The 23,096-nt window shown below is 46.6% G+C and overlaps 1 protein-coding gene across 1 annotated transcript in view; it reads right to left on the bottom strand.

Moving 5' to 3' along the window:
* The window catches only part of LOC144180153 (uncharacterized), a 164,628-nt gene extending 142,197 nt beyond the window's left edge, over positions 1-22,431 (bottom strand). Inside the window, exons 1-2 of the mRNA XM_077708543.1 lie at positions 22,228-22,431; positions 8,029-8,075 (exon numbers count right to left, since the gene is read on the bottom strand). The gene's annotated coding sequence lies outside the window, so the exon portion shown is untranslated. The remainder of the gene's footprint in view (positions 1-8,028; positions 8,076-22,227) is intronic.
* Between the last annotated feature and the right edge of the window lie 665 nt (positions 22,432-23,096).

Raw genomic sequence — 23,096 nt, 5'->3', positions numbered from 1 at the left:
TTCCTAAAAAAATCCTACATGGTGGCAAGTGGTATTCCAAAATAGACAACGAAACACCATGGGCGACAAAGGTTCGTATGCCAACGAGATCAAATGCTTTCCCGAGCCGTGCAACAAGCCATCAACAGCTCGCGAACGCCGATAGACGCGAACGGAGCATGCAAAACAGCGACAATGCAAGACGGAGAGACAAAACCGTTACGAATTCTGTAAACGTGGCAATTTTAACAGTCGCGATCAGGAAGATACCTTTGCAGTGGCAAGCATGCGAACAGGTGGCAAGCCGGCCAAAAAGGAGCGCTCACCTGATTCGGCTGCTGCTGAACACTTGGACGTCCACAGCATCCACAGCTCACTGCAATGCTCTAGTGCCAGAAGACGCTAGAGCTCTTGAACGAAGATTGACTGGGCGAAAACGATCCCCAGTTTACGCATTCTTGTGTCAAACATGACTACGCCAAACTCTACAGCGCGTACGCCGTGTAGTCAGCACTTGGTAAAATGTAAACAAACGGCGCGTGAAATCTGGGCAGCGAACGTGATGTCACATCCGTCTAGAGCTCACCGTCACCCGCCAACATGGTAGGTGAATTATTCCGGTGAAGGTAAGGTGGTTGGCCAGGCCTCGTAACGGCGTCACCACTCAAGTGAATCGATCCTTCACCCCCCCCCCCCCCCCCCCCCAGTTTCAGTTCCTTCAGTAGTTATTTGCGGGTAAAACAGCTGGCATTTATCGATTGCAACTGTGGCTCGGAGCGTTTACTCTCAGCTGGGGACCTCTGTGAGCACCACGTATTTCCCAGAAGCTACCCTCGCAGTCATCAGTACGCGCGAAATTTCGAAAGAGGAGTTTTGTTCAACGGATGTTGTTTACGTTGGGGCTCCTTTGCCGCTACATTTTTAAAGTAGACCCACTCAGCGCAAGACCTGAAGAGCTGCCACACAAACTGCACACTTCAACTCTTAGTAATGAAATCCTACGCAGGGTTTCCATCCGTGGTATGCATGGTTGTCGCAGTCAAGCTGGTAACCACAGAGAATTGAAATTTATTGCAGAAAATCTGGCAAAAGTTACTGCAGGAATAGATTAGTAAAAGTGAAAAAAATAAATGGTTGAGGGTACCAAAAATCTTCACCAGCTAATTCTCTGTTGCATAAAAGCGAAAATGTAAAAATGATCCCACGTGCGAACGAAAAAACCTCAACCTGCTACCTAAGCGTGATCCCCCGCGGTGCCTCAGTGGCTAAGGCGCTGTGCTTCTGGGCCCAAGGGCTTGGCTTCGATCCCAGCCGCGGTGGCTGCTGTCCAGATGGGGGCGAAAAGTGTGAACATTCATGTTCGAGATCGCGGAACATCTAAAAGATCCCCTGCAGACCGCCAGCATTACTCCGCAGAACTCCACTACGGCGCCCCTGATAGCCCTGGGGTAGCCTCGGCGTATTAAATCCTAAAAAAAAATCAGTTTTGCTACCTAAGCATTATCGCCCAATTTCACCATTTCGGCATTTCACTGAGTGTACTATTATTTCGGGACTAGCGTACGAGCGTGCTTCAATGTACACAATAAGGTAAGTACCACAGCGATTTTTTCCTCCGTTGAATGGGCCATTTGGCAGTGTCCGCATGTACAGAGCCGCGCTTAAGTAAACGGAGCACAGGAGTGGTGGTAGAATTAGGGTGCCTCAATGACACCGCCGCCGGCAGAATTGTATCGCGGGACGGGAAGCAACGAGAGGCGTACTGGGGTTGCGTGCGCACCGCCCCCGCCGCCTTATCTGATATGTTTATTCGTTGCTCTGCTGGCGTGTCTGACTTGGTTGACAGTTATCAGAAGGCAACGCTTAGCTGTAGGCCTAGCTGCACAATGGCTCTGGTTACATTGCCGTTCGCCTCCTTAGACGGCGACCGTATCTGCCACTTATTTTTGTACTTAGAGGAAGTTGCGCGTTTGAAAACGGGCCTTGTGCGCCTTAAAGCACGACCTCCAATGTCCGTGCTGCTCACGGACCGCGTAGTATTTCGAGCCTGTCATGCAAAACTTTCGAAAGCACGTGCGTTTTTTCTTTACCTTTCTTCGTAACACTCCGGAGCTAATCAGTCACAGCCATTACTAAAGCTCAAAAATCCGTTTAAAGGACGATAGATTTCCTAGATATCCACACTTGGAATGTGTTCGTTATATTCTGCAGCAATATTTTGATGTCGGTTTATTTGTATTAATTGAAAGCTCGTTAATTCGAACGTCAAAAATTGAAATTTATAGATCAATCGAACTCACAATTTGGTCCAGCCAAGTCTCCATTGAAGCCTATGTAGTGAAAAAGCCGTTAATTCGAACTTGAGGGGCCTTGGTCATCTACGGGCCACCGCGCCGGCAGCATTGGGCGTTGTGCACGGCCGGAGAAACAGCCCCGCTGCCTTCACACAAGGCTGCGTCGCCTCCCGAAAGGATAGAAAAACGGAGACAGACGTTAAGTCTGGTAAAAGCTATCTAAAACGCCAATGGCGAGAGCTTTGGGATAAGTTTCTTCTTTGCGGACTACCTCTTTGTGTACACGAGCTCAGGGTGTGGGCTGTGCTGACAGGTGACATCATTTCTGAGGTCAGAGCGTATAACCTAACTGTCGCTGCCACTGACCACGAGGAGGTGGCGTGCGAAGCACCCCATCGCTCTGCAGTAATGACCGTATGAAATGCCATCGGTCTTTTTTTTCTACTTTCGAGTACGCGAAAAGGAACCCTTCCGCTACATTCGCTAGTTATAGCAAGAATAGCTGGCTCTCGCTGTCAAGCCTAAAAGGCATGCGTTAATCGCGTCCTTTACGAGAATTTAATTGCTGACATACAATACGGTTCTACAGTCGCGTTGTACGGATTTCGTACTTGGCTTTCATTAGTTCTAACGTTCAGTTTTTCTAACTGAGGTGTAGTCTCCTTGCAGTTTGAATTAACGCGCATTTACTGTATCTCAAAGGCAGGCAGTTGGAAACCGGGTAGGCAGACAATACTATGCCGTTGGTGAGCAGGATATCGATTGTTCTCCTTTATTGCTTGTAAGAAGGCACGTATTCAAGCGCAAATCCTCGTCGAACTCAAAAGTGGCGAATAGGTGACCGGTAAAAAGCGCAAAGGCTCATGGGTACGTCGTCTGCTACCGCCACTTCCGGTTCGAGATATCTCCTTCCCTCCCATACACCTGCGTGCGCCGGCGGCTGTCAGGCGCGTGTGTGCGTATTGTTTATTTGTCACAGGGTGCTTACGTGTCAGATAAACCCCTAGTAGGGTCAATAGTTGTTATTTATGGAATTCCCGATGCACGAGCGTTTTTTTTTTTCCCGGTGAAAGCAGATAAACAACAAGCACACACGCCCGTGCAAGCCGACAGCGTACGGGAGGCCAGGAGAGCTCCCGAAGCGGAAGTGGCAGCTCTCCGCGGGTGACAACATTGCACCCATGAGACTTTGCGCTTTTTACCGGTCACCTAACGGTCGCTGTTGGCTTCTAGCGGCATTGTAACCGGCGCCATTGTGCCGCCAAACGCTGCCTTTTGTAAACTGTCACGCCCAGTCAGACACGCAAGGGCTTATTCTAGACTTCGTAGTACTGAGTGAATTCACGAATTCGCCGGAACCTTCGTCTGATATTGGCTTTCATTTTTGTCACGTGCTTCCGGCTGGCAAAGTGGCTGGGTGGGCTTTCGTCATTTTGACGTTTCATGACTTTTACTGGCGCCAGTTCAAAAGTAACTGCCTTTTTTGCTCTACTGAGGTGCATAATTCTTGGCCGGCATTGAAAAACTACACGAAACATAACCGGCCCGACAACGTACAGTCGGCCAAATCTTTAAATGGCGTGTGCGAGCTGCGACGTTTCATGCGTCAGCGCCGCATGACGGAAGCCAAGTTGCAAACAGGTCGAGATGAAGTGCATGCTCACAAACCGCGCTCAGCTGGGCCCATCGTCTGCTAGGCTGTTCCTTCTTAAGAGAGCCATGGAACCGAAAAATCGCAGCTCACGGACGCTAGTTAAAGATTTGCCGACTGTGGGGCCTCTCTTTGCTATTCAACAAAAACTTGGCCTGTAAGGCCACGCCTTCTCGGTTACTGGCTGAGAAAACGTGACGTAATATAAACAGTTAGCGGAATCATATACGTCACGCAATGGCAACTTCAGATTGCTTAAAAGTCACGTTATTTTACGTAATAGCTTGCAAGTGGCAGCTGCCATCACCGTCAATTCCCCGTCAATTTGCAACAGACGCCGTTTCGCATGTGTCGTGGTGTAAGCTGTTTTGTACTAACATAAATAATGAGTTTAACTGCTTTCAAGTCAGCAATAACGGAACACAAAAATAACATCCCGTATTTCGTTTTTACGTGCGGCCACAAAAATAGCAGTTATTGGTTTGGCGCAAAAGACACACAAGATGGTACTACAAGCCTCGGCATTACAAAGTACCCAATCCATCGCATTGGTCCTGACTCCTCCTAGTAAGCTGGCGGATCACATAATCGCATTCAAGAGTAAAATAACCTTTTCTGATTGAGGCTAAAAGCAAAAACGCCGTGTGTACGAGATTTGGGCGCACGTTAAAGATCCCCAGGTGGTCAAAATTAATTCGGAGCCCTCCACTACGGTGCGCCTCATCGCCTGCGTTGCGTCGGCGCGTTAAACCCCACAAACAATCAATCATCCATGCAAACAGCTGAAATTTGCTACTAAAAGCGAAAGGAATAAACAGATATGGCAAAAAAAATTGTGTGCTGTTCTTTACATCAACCATCGCATCCATTACTTTTTCCCTGCGAAACGCATTGCCCGCTTCACCATACGACTGAGTGGAACACCTTTTTCGCCCACATATCGTAAGCTGGGGCCCCGAGATCGACCGGGAACGCCCGATCTAACTCGCGCATAATGCCTATTGTATATGAAGTGACCAGGAGAAAGACCAACCGGAGTGGTTTCGCAGCGTCATTCAAACGGTACCTGGCTGTCGCGTCGTATCTCTACTAAAATGTGAATTGGAAATCGCACGAGACTGCCTGGTCGACGAGTTCATCCTCAGCCACATTCCTCTCAAGCAGCAAAAGAAGGCCGAACTCATAGTGCATCTTCTGTGCAATGTAATGAGCTACCGAGAGGGTGGGGCTGTGATTGTGCGTGCAGAACTGATCCCAGGATAAAATAGTGTCGAACTCATTCAGTATATGGACTTCAAAATTGTCCCCCGCCCTGGTATCGCGGTGATCTGTGCGCGCACATTAATCCGACTATAAACGTTGACGACTGTCATTGGAGGCGGATGCGGTCGCGACGGCGAAGATGGTCGCCTAGGAAGAGCTTCCAGGCATTGCGCCTGCGGTCTGATACGCGTAAAACAAACTGCGCCGTAACGGTAATAAACTCCTGCTGCTTGCTCTGCATAAAATGTTTCAGTCTCTTATTTCTATGATAGCTTCCTGTAAGAGTCATTACTACCCATCTTGAGCTGCCTCCTCATCTGCTTTGGTTTGTACAGTGTGAACGAGAGCGCAAAAGTGCATGGTGACTAGCTCTTCGGTGTTGGTGAGCTTGGGAGAATTCAGACCCTACATCACTAAAAGTGAGCGCAAAAAAATGGTTCCGATGGAAACTGACCAATCACTCTTGCAAGTTAGAGTATCATATTCGTCAGGTTTCCAATCAACAAAAGCTTTTGTTTGCCCAAACTTTTGCTGATATTCTCAGGCTTCCAGCAGACATACCACTTCTTGCTTCGTGTTTTTAGGTGCACAAACAGGTACTGTAGACAGGGGAAGAGGCTTACACCATGCTCTGCTTGCTAAATGAATTGAATGCTGTCTGCTCGCCAAAGCCGAGCATGTAAGAAAGCTCGTATTGTATTAAGACACATCCCTCGACAAACAGCTCTACGCTTTTCGTTCTGGTGTACGGACTGTAGTTGAGAAGTTTCGCTGCGCTCGCTGCCTCTGCACACGCATCATTGAGGACGTTCACTAAATCAGGTGCCCATTTGTAGTATCCGGTGCAAATGGAAACGTTCTCTTGACTCATTCAGAAACGATATCCGGTTACGTTTCCCTGAATCTCGAGCGAAGGAAGAGCAGCGGTGCCACCCCGTACGGCTACATCGCTTCCGTGAAATTTTTTTGCCCACCCAACAGCTTCGTAATGTTTTCAAAAACTTCGACGGCTACACCGCGTTTCGGGGTAACTGCGAAATGATCGCCATGGAGAGTGGGGAAATCTGCTTCTCCAGTTAGTCTGGAGGCCTCCGCGTTCAGCCGTTCACTACCTGAATGGTTCGGAATGAGCTAAAGCTCATGTCCTTGCAAAGTCTGGTCATTATTATCCGATTTGAGTAACCTAACAACATTCGTATCCCTTTGAATTGCGAAAGGCAACGACAGTTCAAGCAGCACCACATCCCAATCCGCGTGAAAACGCAGCGTCTGCGGCAGTTTGACCCGAAACTTGCTCAAAGTTTTCCTGGGAAGACAGACATTGAGGAATTAGAAAAAAATGACAAAACTGAAGGAAGCTCACACTAACGCCTAAGACTTCAAGGTAGCGAAGCAGTACGCAACCTTCACGACCATTACGGAGGTTTAAGTCCACGATTGCAGCCGATTTGCTTCTTCCTCGCTACTGCAACGACCTTTTGCTCCATCATTGTTGCTATAAGTGTGAGCTTCTTTCATTTTTTTGGGAGTGATAATCATTGGGCATCACCTTGGACGGGCGTACGCTGTGACGTGTGCTTCTCGTACCGCGCGAGTGTTGCCATGATTACGGTGAACGGTGGAGTTTTTTTTTTTGCAAGTCTTGGCCAATCTCCCCAAGTGTGTATGCCTGGCTTGACAAACGTGCGCAGGGGACGCTGGGGGTTCACCGCAAGGCACGCACACACGAGCCCTCTGCATTTTCTTGGTTTTTGAAGTGGCTGGCGGTCGCTGCAATCTTGGCCAATCCCCCTGTGTATGCCTGGCTTAACGAACGCGCGCAGGGGACGCTGGGAGGTCGTCGCGGCGCACGCACGCACGAGCGCTAGCCATGTTCCTGGTTTTGTTAACTGCCGGGTGGTCGCCGCGATGCCCGCGATCACGAATTTCTTGGTATTTTTAACTCCGGACACAAAAAAAAATACGATTTCCTAAACAGCTTCGGTGTTAACAGCTGCAAGCCGGCACTCGCCCAACAACATTATTGTTGCACAGAGTGACTAAGTAAACCACGATTATTCGGTGCCCCCTACGATTACGGCCAGGGCGGATGATCCTGATTCAATAATTACTACGTATGACGAACGTGGGAATAAGCCTCCGGGCCACATAAGTGACAAGACGATGATCTACTTACCTCACCTCGAATGTTTGGGAACTAGCCTAGAAGTGTACTTGTATTACTTTATTATAAGATTATTATTAATTTATTAAAATACTCTCAATTTTCTTCACAAACCAACGCAACCGATTGCTCAATCAATCGATTAAAGCTTGCAGATTAATCGGATTAAAATTTTTATTCGACGCCGAGCCATCATAGAAGACCATAGAAAAGGCAAAGTGAACGCCACCTAACAGCCAATTTAAAGTTACAAAAGATCCAAGTTGAAGCTATAGAAAAAGCAGTTGAAGCTGGTGAAGACCACCAGCTCCGCTGTTTCCTAAGTTTTCGGATCTCAGTAGCGATGGGGGCGAATTTTTATCTAATTGTTTACCCAGTATCTCCAACATGCCTTCATTCATAGTGGTAAAATTTATTATTTACGATAGTTGGTAGAATCACTTGAGTTAACATTTGTTACCCATCGTGTCTTTTGTCTGCTACCGCTCTTGCGATAGACACATGGGCTGCAGCATGTAGAAATGAAATAAATAACAAGGGCCAACGGCGCTGGTCCACCGTAGATTTCCAATCAAAAAGACACACGCATCTAGCGTCACGCGAAGGGTGGCCACAAGGAGGTAATATATAAGCCTTTCGTAAACTCATCTGGCGTCCGCAAAGAGTTGAACACTTACCTTAACACCCCCGGGCTTTGTGGTCGACCCAAGTGCAGGGTAGGTAACTGCGTGGATGAACGCAAAACGATTGCTTGAAGAAACTGTGCTAATATTTCTTTCTCTCACGTAACCTCTGATATCACGTAGCCTCCAATATCTGGTTTGGCGGAAGCGGGGGTGGCCCGGAGCGGTTGGGCCAAATGCTGCTGCAGTCAAACCCGGCTATAACGAACCCGGATAGAGCGAATTATGCTATATATCGAACAAAAATAATTCAGTTACGGAAATACATGGGAAACATATTCCTTATAACGAAGTTCACATCCGATATATCGAACTCTGCGCGCCTAGAATGGCCGCCAAAATGCATGGTCTCGGAGCGGGGATTGAGATGGGGATTGGCCGCGACCACGGAGCAAGAGTTGCGACTTAGACATTGCGCTTCGCACGGAGCGACATGACGCCCGACACTTTCCGTAACTGTTTCCGACGCGCGGGACTCACGACGGAACCCGCGCAGTCATCGAGTCCGGACCAAGACAGCAGCATCGGTGAACTGTGGGAAGAGCTCCCCCACATTCCCGATGATGTCGCGAGTGAAAGCCGTCCGACGCTTATAATGAAGCGCTTTCGGCAGTCAATGTGCGCCGCCAATGCTTTTTAGATTTTGGAGGACGCGGACTCGAACTGGTGCAAATAATGTTTCGTGTAGAGAATGCTATGCTAGTTGAAGCCGCAAAACGAAAGTGAAAACAAAAATCACCGCTTTTTTCTTTGCAAAGTAGGCAGTTCAGGCGGAAAGTAGCTTTAATACTTGCAATAAATTGATTATTTTGGGTATGGTAACGGCTACTTTACTGTGTTCGTTTTTGCATGCGGGGATGGTGGAGTTGGGGAGGGGAAGGGGGGCTCCCGCAGATTGCGAACTTGTAACGATAAGTTCGTTATAGGCGGGTTCGGCTATATCGAACTATTGGATATATCGAACTAATCGCGGTGCATATTGCAATTCGCTATAAACGGGTTTGACTATATCGTACGTAATATTTTCCGATGTTTAGGCTACCCTGAACGAACCTTCACTGGTTGTGTTGTTAAGTGTATACCTAGGTGCAGGCTCAACACCGTGAGATACCCAGCTCTTAAAGGAGCTGACACCAAATGTGAAAGCTCAGATAACTACGCAAAAATCCTCCTTTGTATGTGGGGATATTTCCGAGAAAGTTTCAGCAGTAATCATTGAGTGTAACATATTTTCAACAAATTTTATTCTTTGCACGCGCGAGAAAGCGCAGGACGGCTACCCTTTCAACATCGGCATCAGCATGACGCGCTGAGTGCCGCGCTATGCGTCTCGCCTCAAACTGCCGACGTCAGGACTCCCGTGACGAAGCCAAGGCGCTGGCTACTGTCGGCGCCAGCTGCTCCGTTTTGGGAATCACATCACAATTTTGGGACTGACGTCCTACTGCCTGGCAGTGGTTCAACAAGAAGAGTCACGTCAATTCCGCCGTCCTGTCAGGGCGGCCGACACAAATTACGATATAAATAATTATTTACGCTGCTGTCGACCATTCATGTGCCATTCTGTGATTACTGGGCTGGTAGGCCCCCATACGAGCGAAAGAAACATAACACGAAGATTTCGTGTAAGTACTCCTTCAAACCAAGACCATTTCCGCTGGCGCGACTAGTGGGCTTTGTTTTGCGAGTTATCTTGCTCAAGTGGTCATGCCCGGCATACTCACATCGGCAGTGTCGGTACCACGGAGTGGTTGGAATAGAAACTGTTCTGTCGACTGTTGCAGGGTAATGTTTCCTTTTACTTGACAGCTGGCTTTTATTCTCCTTTGCGCTGCCTTCTTACAAACACCCAGCTACTACAAAATGGTGGGGACACCGTGTCACATGGCTTGAGCGAAGCTGCAAGCGGACCCTGCAGCTCAGCAGTGCGCCCCCATCGCTTCATGCTGCCGCAACGGATGGAAGCAATTGTTAACCAGGGTCTGCCCACTCCAAGCGGACCCCGTGAAGGCACTCCCGCACTTTTACACGAATGTGCTTCCAATGCTAACGTGGGAAGCCCGTGAACCGGATACAGCGTGCTATTGACAAAGGGTCAGCTCATCGGAACGCTTTCTGTGACGCTAGTGACATGGAAGTAGATCAAGGAGAATTTACGCTTTTCACGTGCAACAAAAAATGGGCCGCCGGGATTCCCGACGTCTTTGAACCAGCCGAAGGTTACAATTTGTGGAGAGTCAACCCTAATTTATTGGCTTCAGAAGTCGTGACGACGGCGAATGAAAAAGTTTTAACACGACACCTAACCAAAGATTGTATCCTTATAGTCCCTGTCATCGCCCTCGCCCTGTGTCGTCCCTCGCGGCAGTTGACCGGCTTATACCCGCCTTCACCCTTGCTGGCATGCCTGCAGAGCCGCGTACCATGGTCGTACATGGAGATCGACTTATGGAAGTCCAAGGTGTGCCCCTGGAGTACACAGATGACGCCCTACGAAATTCGCTTAACGATCAGGGTTTGGTATCTCCCCACCGACAAGTCATCCACTCATGAGTTGAAAATCAAGTCGTAGCTTGTAGTTTAAGCCAGGTTCACCTCGGCCAGCTCGGGTATTTCTTGGTTTCGACAGTTTCCCCATCGCAAAGGACACTGAATCTGCCTGACAGTGCTTAAAGTGACAGAAACATAGCCACATCGCTAAGAATTGCACGGGACAACTTCGCTGCAAAATAGGCTTTAGGCAATATTCCCACAATGACTGCACCTCGCACAACAAACCCCGATGTGCAAACTGCGGCGGATTGCATCCCGCGACATATGAAGCAAGCCAGAAGAGAGAGCATCTACTCTTGCATGCAATGTTGAGGAAGTACAAGGGAAAGCTCTTTCCGACACGAACCGGCATCAAATCTAGAAGTTATGTTTTCATCTCTTATTGCGCCTTGAAGTGACCCTCCACTTGAAGGCGCATTTCCCACAAGCAAGTCTACGCGCAAGCCTCACGGGACCGAACAACGACCAATCATGTCAAACCTGATGTCCGCCCAAAGGATGCAGGATCTTCCTCAACTCGGTGTTCACGAGCATAAACAGATGGCAGGTGAGGGCACGCAGACCGATATTACTGGCAGTCTGATCCCCATGGTTACAGCGGCAATCAAGGCTTTGCAGCCCGCCATTTCCCCCCCCCCCCCCCCTATGGAAGTATCCCTGAGGTAGAAGCAGTCTTGTCTTCGGAACACATCGTGTTCTCCTCTTCTTCAGCTTCGCGACATCCTTCCGGAATACAACAAAGTTGATTACATCGGAGGCCCACTGCCTGATACCGTTTCTGAGCGGACGCACGTGGCCTATGCTCCAAACTAGCCGATTTTGGCCAGTTTGTGCAGACATATCCTTTACCGTTTACCGTCATATCTAAACCTCGAGTTAAACATCACTGTAAGTCAAAAAATTACCATTTGCTCCAATCGTAACGCTTGAACGGCACAAGTCGGCTTTTTATTGCTTTCCGCAATGATGCGCCAGTAGCAAGATTCTTCGTGCCTTCCACAAATCAGAAGAGTACGTGTGGGCCAAAACCAGAACATTAACCCAGTGCTTTACATTTATTGCGACTGAAATGGAGCCGACCAACCGAGTTTACGCATCAGTGCTAGCAACTATCATCACTTGCACGTCCCCGCCTCACCTAACCTGTGGCGACTTAATGCGGACCGCATGATCTTGGGCAGCGCACACACAAATTCCTGTGGAAGGAGGCTCGCCGAGCTGCTGATGAAGTACTCTATTAAGACCCTAACGACGGCAGCATCACATACATAAAAAACGTCTAATTGAGCCTTTGCATCGACGTCTTCTTCATCTGCATCCCCTGGGCTCCAAAATTTCCTGGCTCCACAGACCTAGAAAAAAGACAAAGTTGCCGCTGCCTAGTTTTGCTGACTTGTCTTGATAAAGTTTCACACCGACTAGGAACGAAGGGGAAGTGCACTACCTGGGAGGCCTATGAAGACAGCGTGTATCATAGGCTTACGGCAGCAACCTGCGATGATGACTTAATTTCTGTCATAGCTCGCTGCATTCGGTAAGCAACGCGCAACATAAAAAGTTTGCCAGACATCAACACTGATGAAAGGGAGATATTACTATCTATTCGCAGGTGCGCACAGCGCAGGGCTCGACGTACCAGAAGTTTACACGACTTGCAACAAGCACGCAGGGCACAGACCTGTGGGTCATCACTTAGAGAAATTAAACAGACGGCGAAGGGAAGAGTTTCGGGCGAAATTACATGTTCGCAAGCTTTATCACATATTTAGCCTGTAGAAAAGGGCACGCGTAACAACGTGTCACAACTACACCCATTCAGTGCGCCGTCGTTGCACGACAACATTTCGCAGAGGAAATATGCCGCAGAATATTTCAAGCTGATATATCTGCAAGCTGAGGCACACAGACGCACCCACAATTTAACCATTTTATTACAGCGCCAGGTGCTGTGCCTGCATCAAACCTCCCGTTCTCGGTACAAAAACTCGATGCCGCCATTTTCCGATGCCAATAATATCTCTTCTCCTGGTTACGACCAAATCTCTTCCGAGGTTATTTCCAATCTATCCCATCACACTCGCGTGCATTTTCTGGAGTATTGTAAGGCTACGTGGGTGCATAAAACCATTCCTCCTGATTGGAAACTAGCGAAGAAAATTTCCATCTTAAAGTTTGCAAAACCACCTACTCCCTATGATTCCCTTAAACCGGCTGTCCTACTCGGCTGCGTAGGAAAATAAATAGAAAAATGATCTTCGGAAGGATGATTTGTTGTCGAAAACAAAAGGCTTTCGACAGAATCGATCGGCTATTGGCAACATCATCGCCCTGGTATCATCTCTGAAAGAAATAAATTCTGGTCCCATCCCAACGGCGGTGTTTTTACACATCGTCAGCATTCTGTTGTTCACCGCAATGCAGTCCTATAGCATCCGTTATTGCACTTAGCTTAAAAGGAAAGTTATTCACATGGATTTCAAATTACGTTGAAGGACGGAAACTTTTCGTATGCCCCGCAGAAGTCCCAACACCATGTTAAGTGGAACCCCGCTGATACGTCCCCCGGACTTACGACGACGCGCTTCTTACGACACGTCACCGCGGTCCCGGCAAACTCCCTGTAGAAAAAATGTATTAAAATCCCCGATGACATGATGCTCGGGCGCACGCAGGCCGCTGCTTACGACGGACCCTGGCGCGAAAAAACCTGCGTTTCTCCCATATTTTACACCGCTTCGCCACCTCACCCCGACCTTCTCTATTGTTAACCCCCGTTTGATGCTGCTTGATGTGCAAAGTTCCGCAAGCGGGCCAGACCACTTGCTGAACAGACGCAAGCAAGCAGGCGGGTATTCGCGAGCGGGAGTTAACCTGCGACGGCCCCACGCGGCAGCACTACGCCAACGCGCCAACCGCGATAAGTCGAAGTTCAGGTGGCAGGCGGACCGTAAATTTGAAGTTCCCGTCAAACCACCGACGAACGCAAAAATGCATACGACTCAACCACACGGCGATGACCGAACACCCGCTTTCCCAGCCCGCTCGATCCAGGTTTCTTCCTTTCACGACGCTCTCTCGCTAAATCTCTGCTCTCTGCTTATCAGTGTGTTTCAAACCCCATTTTCACTCCACCCAATTGCTAGAATGCCTCAATTCCCGCGCGTCTGCCGCGAGGGGGCAGACCCGTTGGCACCGCCATTTTGGGCTCTCGCTGGCCGCTGCAGCATGTCACTGTAGCAAGACTGCGCTATAATTGTTGTTGCAACACTGTTTACTCACGAAGTTTGAATCATCTTATCTCTTTCGCGTTGCTGGGCCTTGTGGGAAGCGAGAACAGCTTTGTATTGAGCACTTTGACTCAATAGCGACTGCACGGGACCGTTGAAAAGGTGTCTCCAATAGTATGGCAATGTCGTTTTTCTTTCATTTCGGGTAGCCTTGTTTTATGATTCGTTTCGCGTGGCATTGGTAATTTCACACCCGCCTTTTCCTCTCCCAAGTCATTCGACCGCGTCGGCCTTATCTCGCGCACGCAAGGCGTGGGGCTGCTGGGCTACACATAGGGTCGAACAGCACGGGGGTCGCGTAGCGCGCAGCGCTTGGCTGGAGGGCTAGCTAGATGCCATGGAGATGAGGGGAACAACATAGGCGTTGCTTTTTTAAAACTTGCTAAAGGGTCGAAAATCACGCGAGAACGCGCTAAATATCGTAGTTTAAATAAGTAGACGGTCTCACACCTGTCGGGTGAGACCGTCTACTAGGCCAGCATTCACCCGCACACCGGTCGTACGCAACCCCGGTCATAAGACGCTTTCTCGTGGTCCCTTGAAAGTCGTATTATCGGGGTTCCACTGTACAAAGTAAAAACAGAAGTCCCTTAAAAAGTTGTATGGAGCCTGTTTCTGTTTAATCTCTCTCTCTCGTTCACCTAAAGCACGTTGTCCCGCGTGGCGTCAAGGCCACGTTATACGCGGATGATGTCTGCGTTTAGAGACCGTCAAGATCGCGTCGGGTCACACAGCGGAAGCTGCAGAAGGCTCTCGCAAAAATGTCTACACACCTAGCGCCTAGAGCACTGCAACTCTTCTAATAGAAAGATTTGCAGATTACATCTACGTTTAGGCCTTCAGATGTATGACGCGATAGCATCACTTCGGAGTCGAGGGAGCATTTTAAAATGGAGTTGTTGCATTTGTCATCTATGCTTCCGGAGCACTGAATTTCCGTGACGAGAGCTAGTTTAGCCGCAACTTTTTTAAATTGCCGTGAGACAGGAAAGCCCGAGGCCATCAATATTTGTGTGGAACAGTATGTGGACGTGTAAAGTTGCGTCTGCGGGGTATCAACCAGTTTGAGCGAGAAGGCGACAGTGTCAGCGTTTCAAAGTGTTTATCCTCTAGCGTCCAGGCCTGAGCGAACCTTTTGGTTCCTTTATAACACACATAGAGAGATAGGGAAAGATATTTCTGGAGTAAGATTTGGTGATATTTTCGGAAAAGGGAGTAAAGAGTTGGTAGACCCCAAAGGGAAGGAAACCGGATTCCAGGGCCCTAGATTCCGCTTACGCTGATTATGGAGTGACGAGCTGATCAGAAGAGCCTGTCATGTGCCGACAAAAGTAGAGTATGTAATGTTACAATTGTTCACACATGAGCATAACCTTGAATACGACCAGGTGTCGTATAGAATAGAATGGCTGCTATCTCGTATTTAGCGCAGTTTTAAGTTAATGTCAGACGCTTTACCACCAAACATCTCCGCCCATCAAGATTTCTGAATATATGCGCAGGTTTGTATCCTGCGGAGAGTTTCCGATTCATTCATCGGTGTTGAAATCCGCGTGTATCGCGGGGAAGGATGGTGTCCCTAGGCGTAGAATGACGAGACATTCTGTATACTTTTAGGGGAGCGGAGAGCGTTGTCGTGGTCAACAGGGAGTAGGGTATGTGAGTTCGCGTGGATCTTTGTCGGCTTTGTGATTACCTTCCCGATCCCTTATGTCCCAGTGTTAATATGATGTGAACTCTCATCATGGTGGATTGCAAAATCTCCGAGCCTTTAGGTACTCTGCCTGAAGCCATGACACTGGTGGCCTTTCGAGCATGTGGAATGCTAATTAAGAATCTATTCGGTAGTTCTATTATGTGGATCGCCGAGAGGATGGCTCCGATTTCCGCTTTTTCCGTTCCTGTGTGTAGGGGGCTAATGAAATCACAGCGATTGTCACGATAGTCAACCCCAATTGTTGCCTTCGTACTTTCGGACGTCGCGGTGTCGGCGTCTACACTGTTTGAATGGTTTTGGAACTTTCAGATAATGATTTTTCGGGGGGGGGGAAGGATTTTATGGAAAGCCGCTGGATGGCTGAAATATCTATTACGGCATCCAGCCGTTTTTTCTTTTGAAATGTGCACTTATTTCAAAGTATGGCTGGCACCAATTTTTTTTTTTTTTCATGCGCTCTCTTTCTGCTGAGATAGGGGCCTCTCATGAGTTCTTCAAAATTATTATAAGCAGAATTTAACGACCTTTGAAATAATCTTGAAATTTGGGACGTCAAGGGCGGCCTTAAATGTGCTGTCCTGACCATGCGGTTTGTTGGGTTTTAGTCGATGTGGGCAAGTATGTAGTACGGCAGGCCGCATGATATCCTCCTCATGACCACTGAGTGAAGTAGCTTTGTCGTTTATGCTTCCATTTCTGCTCTTCCCCTGCATAGGCATTTAACAATGTGGGCCAAATATTCAGATATTTCCGGTATTTTGGCAATTGTGAGATCGCCTTTGCCGCTTCCCCGTATATAGGCCCATGCCGAGAGTACATAAGTGACTGTTCAGCGGTCGCTTACCTATTTTTTGGGTTTTAATTCACGAAGCGGCATCTCAAATCCTATTAAGAAATCAGTTCGAACCCCGCCAGATCCAGATTATCTGGATTCCTGCGCACTCGTCCCATCCAGGGAACGAAGCGGCCCACAGTTTTGCCCGCGAACTCGTCAACGGGGCGGTGGACCAATCGTACCTGCGAGGGTCTAAGGAGGGTATGGTTACGTTTCAAGAGATTGCATCTCACTACAGAAATGAAAGACTAGTTTACCCTGCCCCTCATTATTCACTAACAAAAATCCAGCAGGTAACATGGAGGCAACTCCAACCTCATACCTTTCTGAACCCTTATAAATTGGCCCTAATGTACCCACGTCTGTACACCCCAAAGTGCAGAATGTGTGAGGCCGAAAAAGCCGACTTAGCCCACATCCTATATGAATGCCCTGAGGTCCAACCTAAAGCCGAATGGCATCTCTCTAACCAAATAGAGTGGGACACTGCGGTGACCAGCTCCGAGCCTGAGACCCAAATTCAGGCCGTGGACTGGGCTTCGGAAGTCGCCACGAAGCAAGGTCTTCTGGCCACTTCACGGAGTCAAGAAGAAGCCCATCAATAATCAAACTTAATGATTGTTGACTAAATAAAGTTGTTCCTCCTTCTCTACCCGATAACATTACTTGCCTCATTTTTCGATTTTCCCCTGGCTGCTACCCATTCGCGATCAGCCGCGCTCATCAAGCGGCTCCGGAAATACGTCATGGCTACTTATTCCAAAAACCCCGCTGCGGGGATTTCACATTGCTTTTCACGGCATTTCGCCTACTATCTTCGTTCCCCAGGCTACGAAACTTCATGTGCACAGGCAGCAGGTTCGTTTCTTTGGCCATGTGACGAGAGCCAAGCCACTGGCGGGATGTCGCGTAGTTCGAATTATGCGTGCCGGTGCCTACTCTCATTCGAATTAACGGGCTTTTTCGTACATAGAACGGAGCTTGGTCGGACAAAATCGAAACTTCGTATTATGCATTAGTTCAAATTACGAGCTTTCTCTCCTTATGTAAGTTATCGCGTGCGGTGTGTCACAATTGATACTTATCAATCTGCTTACCAACCAGTTACACATGAACTACCTTACTAGGAACTTTACTTTTTTAATAAATACACTATAGATCTAATAAAAATAGATAATGAATCTAAATACCCAACTACCCTACATCTGCAGACGAAACGAGGGAATTTTTAACCGTACATAATTTAACCTTACCAATCTAACAGCGAATTCAACAGTACCACGACCTGGAAATAATTGCGAATCCAAAGCGCTAGATTGCTTACTTTTCTCAAATGCTTAGGTATACTGAACCCTTCGCTCGTTCGAAATTGAACGTACATAATTAGTGGGTAGAGTAAATTTAGTTTTCGCTTGACCAAATTCATTACCTCTCAAAAATAGTGTTTTAATAGACTCAAATAAAAGAAAGACTATATTTTTAGAGCCAAAAACAATATATCTTTTGTTATACTCTCACACGTGCACTAAGGAATACGTGTAACTAGTATGGCTAAATCTGTTTACTTCAGTCAGTTGACACTGTGGGGTGCTCATTATGAGCATCTACAGACAACTCTGGGGGCTGTCGGAATAGTCAGGAAATTGCGATACATGTTATCACTAAAAACAAACGTTCTTTGGTGTTTTGCACGATTTCAATTCAAAATAACGTAATGCAGCTTAACACGGGGTAGCACCACGGTTATTAGCAGATCTAAACTCGTAATGTTACAAGTGCTTTGCAAGCAGCAACAAACACGCCTGCTTCATTGCGTTATGGTCTTTTGGGCTGCGAGTACCACATAACAGCGAAGCTGTTAGGCTGTCGTTGGACCTCTCTCTCTCTCTCTCTCTCTCTCTCTCTCTCTCTCTCTCTCTCTCTCTCTCTCTCTCTCTCTCTCTCTCTCCTTTCTCTCTTTGTTTTTGTTGTTGTTGTTGTTGTAACATAGGCTTAGCCCGACTGCATGCATACTCTCCGTTTTCGAAACATATTCCTATCCTTGTCACAGTTTTCTGCACATCTATATGAGAAATGTGTTCTCAAAGTTTGTGACAGCAAAATCATGTAACTGTACTCCTATGAAGGCAAGTCCCATTGCCGCGACTTGAGTAAACCTTCTTTGTTACTGTTCTTGCTGTGTATCCGACCCTTTACTTATACTATATATATATATATATATATATATATATATATATATATATATATATATATATATATATATATATATATATATATATATATATATATATATATATATATATATATATATATATATTTATATATTTATATATATATATAAATATATAATTTATATATATATAGTCTAGAATCAAAAACTCACACAGAGCGCGAAAACATAAGGTTAGTAGAGACAGAGACACACGGGAAGGACATTGAAAATAAAAATAAAAGTTTACTGACGCTTCAGGGAGAGGAAGAAAGGGAGTCCTCTCCCTGAAACGTCAGTAAACTTTTATTTTTATTTTCAATGTCCTTCCCGTGTGTCTCTGTCTCTACTAACCTTATGTTTTCGCGCTCTGTGTGAGTTTTTGATTCCAGACTATATGTATATACATAAATCTAGAGAAAGATAAACTCACAAAGCGCGCAGAAATAGTATAAGTAAAGAGTCGGATACACAGCAAGAACAATAACAAACAAGGTTTACTTACGTAGCGGCAACGGGACTTGCCTTCATCAGAGTAAAGTTACATGATTTTGCTGTCGCAAACATTTCGAACACATTTCTTATATAGGTTTGCAGAAAACTGTGAGAAGGAGCGGAAAATGTTTCGGAAATGGAGAGTGTGCATACAGTCGGCCTACGTCTATGTTACAACAACAAACAAACAAACAAACAAAAAACAAAAAAAAAGGGGGGGGGGAGCGAGAGGGGGGGGGAAGCGAGAGAGAGAAAAAGGGGTCGTGTTAACAAAGCAGCGTTCAACGTTGCACCATGATGGGTCAACGTATGTCGCGCGGGCTGCAAGTTCAGACAATGCGGGAAACTGGACAACCGCGGTTTCAAAAGAAAGGGAAGAATATACAGTAAGGTATTCAGTGGCTGGGGAGACTGGTTGGGGCGGAAGCGAAGATGGGTGTGCCCCCCACGGGTGAAGAGAATAGAAAGGGGGCACAAAAGAGCATTTCACAGAAGCTAGCAATTGAACAGGAAATAGGTAGGGTCACAAAAGGTTAAACATGAATAGATCACATAGAGTTAAACATTCTTAAGTGGTGGTGGGAACGAGGCCTCCTTCCGCAGGACAAATGGCATTGTTGAGCCGCATTAGGCTAATAAAGCTGCTGTATTAGGATAGTTTCTGCGAATTCTGATGGGAAACTCGAGGTTAGGAATAATGAACATAGTTATAAAAATTATGAAGCCGCCAATTTTATTAGAGGGATAAGCACGTTAGTTTTCCGTAACTTTCATTAATTCCAAGTGTGGCTGACCCAAACTTATAAATGAGATAAGATTCCCGAACCTCGCGGTCATGGTGCATTTTGAAGGCGGATTCTAAAATCGTTGCTTTAAGGTGTTCAAATGCATGCCCGGGACTGTTCACATGTCTTGACAGGGGCAAATAAGGGCAGCTTTTTGCATGAGAACGGTGATTATTGAACCGTATTCGGAAGGGCGTTTCAGTTTGGCCGATATATTGTTGCCTACAAACACTGCACTCTAGAAGATATACGACATTAGCGGAGTCACAGTTAAAGTTACCTTTTATATTTACGTAGTAGTCTGAAGCCGTGCTGGTGGCGCGCTGTGTAGTGGTCATGTGTGGGCATACTTTACATCGGGGTTTATTGCAGGGCATGCAGCCAGTAGTTGCCGGTCGGTTGATACGAGAGTTAGTAAGAAAGTCACCTAAATTCTTATTACGCCGGTAGACAACGCGTGGTGGTTCGTATACTATATATATGTATATATATATATAGTCTGAAAAGATAAAAACTCACACAGAGCGCGAAAAAAATAAGGTTAGTAGAGACAGAGACAAACGAGAAAGACGTAGAAAATAGAAATAAGTTTACTGACGTTTCAAGAAGAGGACTCCCTTTCTTTCTCTACTAACCTTATATATATATATATATATATATATATATATATATATATATATATATATATATATATATATATATATATATATATATATATATATATATATATATATATATATATATATATATATATATATATATATATATATAACACAGAAATAACAGTTGGCAGTCAAGAAAACCTCGAAAAGCAAAGGGGAGGGGGGAGGTTGTGGTAAGTCATAGAAACAGATAAAAAATTCGGAAAGAAAGAAAGTGAAGAAAAAATGCCCGCCAGGTGGGATATATATACATATATATAGCACTTGCACCTCATGATAATAGTAAGATGATGATAATGGTGATGACGATGATGATGAAGATTATCATCCTCACCGTGTGTATATAATATGGTATGTCGAGATTTCCCCGCACATTAACGATCCCCACATGGTCAAAATTACTCGAGAGCCTTCCACCACAGCGCGCCTCAAGCCTGGTTGCAGAATTCGGCGCGTGCACCATAATCTGAATCTGATTCTCATTTTGAGTGAATCCGGCTTGGCCTCATTTTCAGTACTGAATTAATTATATACATACATATATTTCTGACCTCTGCCTCCAAGTGCCGATGTCTCCGTCCTTAAGAAATGTAAATTGTTAGAAGAGATTGTTTTTCCATGAGTCGTCAGTATTGCCTACTGGAAAGAGTAGCAATACTGAGACACAGAACACTCATGTGCATTTGACAGGCTACTGATAAAAAATTTCCGAAGGGGGGACTGAAGACTGCAGCATTTTTTTCATGCTCAAAAAAGCGCGCAAAGCTATTTAACGCGACGTGAATATACAGCAACATATTCATTCCCTGAGCATAGGCTATCTCTAAAATAAAATAATGAGGGTTAGTAGGCTCCGTCCTTCTCTTTAAAGATATAAATGATTCCTGTGTATATATTTAGATGTATTTTGTGTTTACATGGCATTCACAGTCAGAAGTTACGGATGACGCAACCGCCGCTGGTGCTGCTGGAGCGCCTGTGATCCTATGGTAAGGATTTGAAGGAATGAGTGGAAAGTATGAATTTAAGCCATGCACGTCTGCAGTAATAATGATACAATACGATTTTAGCCACATTAGGATTTTAAGTGAAAAGTTACTGGCAACACAAAGGAAACCTCGATTGGTAATGTCACTGGCAATGTAAATTCGAGGAATGCTGCGTTCGTTCCCATCGGAAAGTTTATAGCTGTTTTGTCTGAAGTTAACTAGCTCCTTGTTACCCTTGCTAACGAGGCAGATCAGGCATGGCATCATTGTCCAGCCGCTATGCTGCGGCTTTTTCTCCTCTTCTTGAGGCATATGAGTTTGCACGACCGAAATAAAATCTTGAAACTTTTAACCTTCCCACGTTCCAAAACGGCCAAGCGCATAATTGTCCTGAGCTTGTTCAATGAGTTTAGCAACGCACGATGCTCTATCCCGCTACTTCTGCGCAAGCAAAAAAATGAGCGGAAGCTCACTTGTTACCAGTGCAAACAAGCACTGCCTTCTACTGCCTGCTCGTTCGTTGGGCGCGAGATTTATTTTATTGTCCACAGTGAAATTAGATACGGGTGGCCCACAATGTTTTCTGGTAAGGGTGTATACAGGTGGATACTCACATAACTTGTTACAATCATATAATTGCACACAATTTCGTGCGACTTACCCCACTTGAAAGCTGAGTGGTCTTGGTTTTCGCGTAGCAAAATCTAGTAGAAAAAACATTTGCTACCTAAAGAAAGAGTGGAAAACGCAAAGAACCAACGGCTACTGAAGTGCCCTTACGGGCCAAACCCGTCATTCACGTGGCACGTCCGGCCGCCACCAGTTTGCCTCCGGTGGCTACAGTGGCGCTAGCCTGCCTGTTGCTCTCGCCTTCATCGCTCTTCTCCGGCGGCGCAGTGACGCGGGGCGAGGAGCTGCTCCGATTGGCCCATTGATTGCCTCGAACGCGCGGCCACGCGTTGCCCCCAGATACACGAGGACAGAATGCTGGCAGCCTGGCCACGCCGTTGTCCGCTTTGTTTGCGACCGTGTGCGTTTTCTTTTTCGGCGGGACCAAAGTGGGCGAGCCTTTTTCACGAGTAGTCGCTCGATTTCTCCCGTCTTTCTTGCCCCTGGGAAAGGAGAGGCGCGCACCAAAGTATTTCAACTGGCGCAGTATTGGGAGCGTGGTGGAGATTCCCTAGGGGCAGGGAAGCGCTGAAAAAAGCAGCTCCTCAGCATAGGCAGCGGAAAGAGGTGAATCTTCTACGCCTTAACGGGGTTTGTGGGTGGTAGATTTATTTTGTTCTTTTAATACACAGCAAGAAAGTAGATGAGTACGACAGGCAAGTTTATTTTCCCACGGAGACTGCTCAAAAATGCTGCACAAAACGGCCTGCCAAATGGCAGAGCTATTCACTTCTTCTGACAATGCGGCGTCCCGATTGAGCTTTGTACCTGAGGAGTAAGCGCTCACTGTTTATTTCACATCTTATATTGTACAAACGGGCGTGCAGTGGTATAAAAGTCCGCTTGGACATGATGTAGTTT

Source organism: Haemaphysalis longicornis, unplaced genomic scaffold (genome assembly GCF_048455015.1).
Source record: "Haemaphysalis longicornis isolate Haplotype H1 unplaced genomic scaffold, Haemaphysalis longicornis Haplotype H1 scaffold_1, whole genome shotgun sequence".
Lineage (NCBI taxonomy): Eukaryota > Metazoa > Arthropoda > Arachnida > Ixodida > Ixodidae > Haemaphysalis > Haemaphysalis longicornis.
Note: the sequence above shows the minus strand (reverse complement) of the source record. Positions and strands in the feature narration are given on the sequence as shown.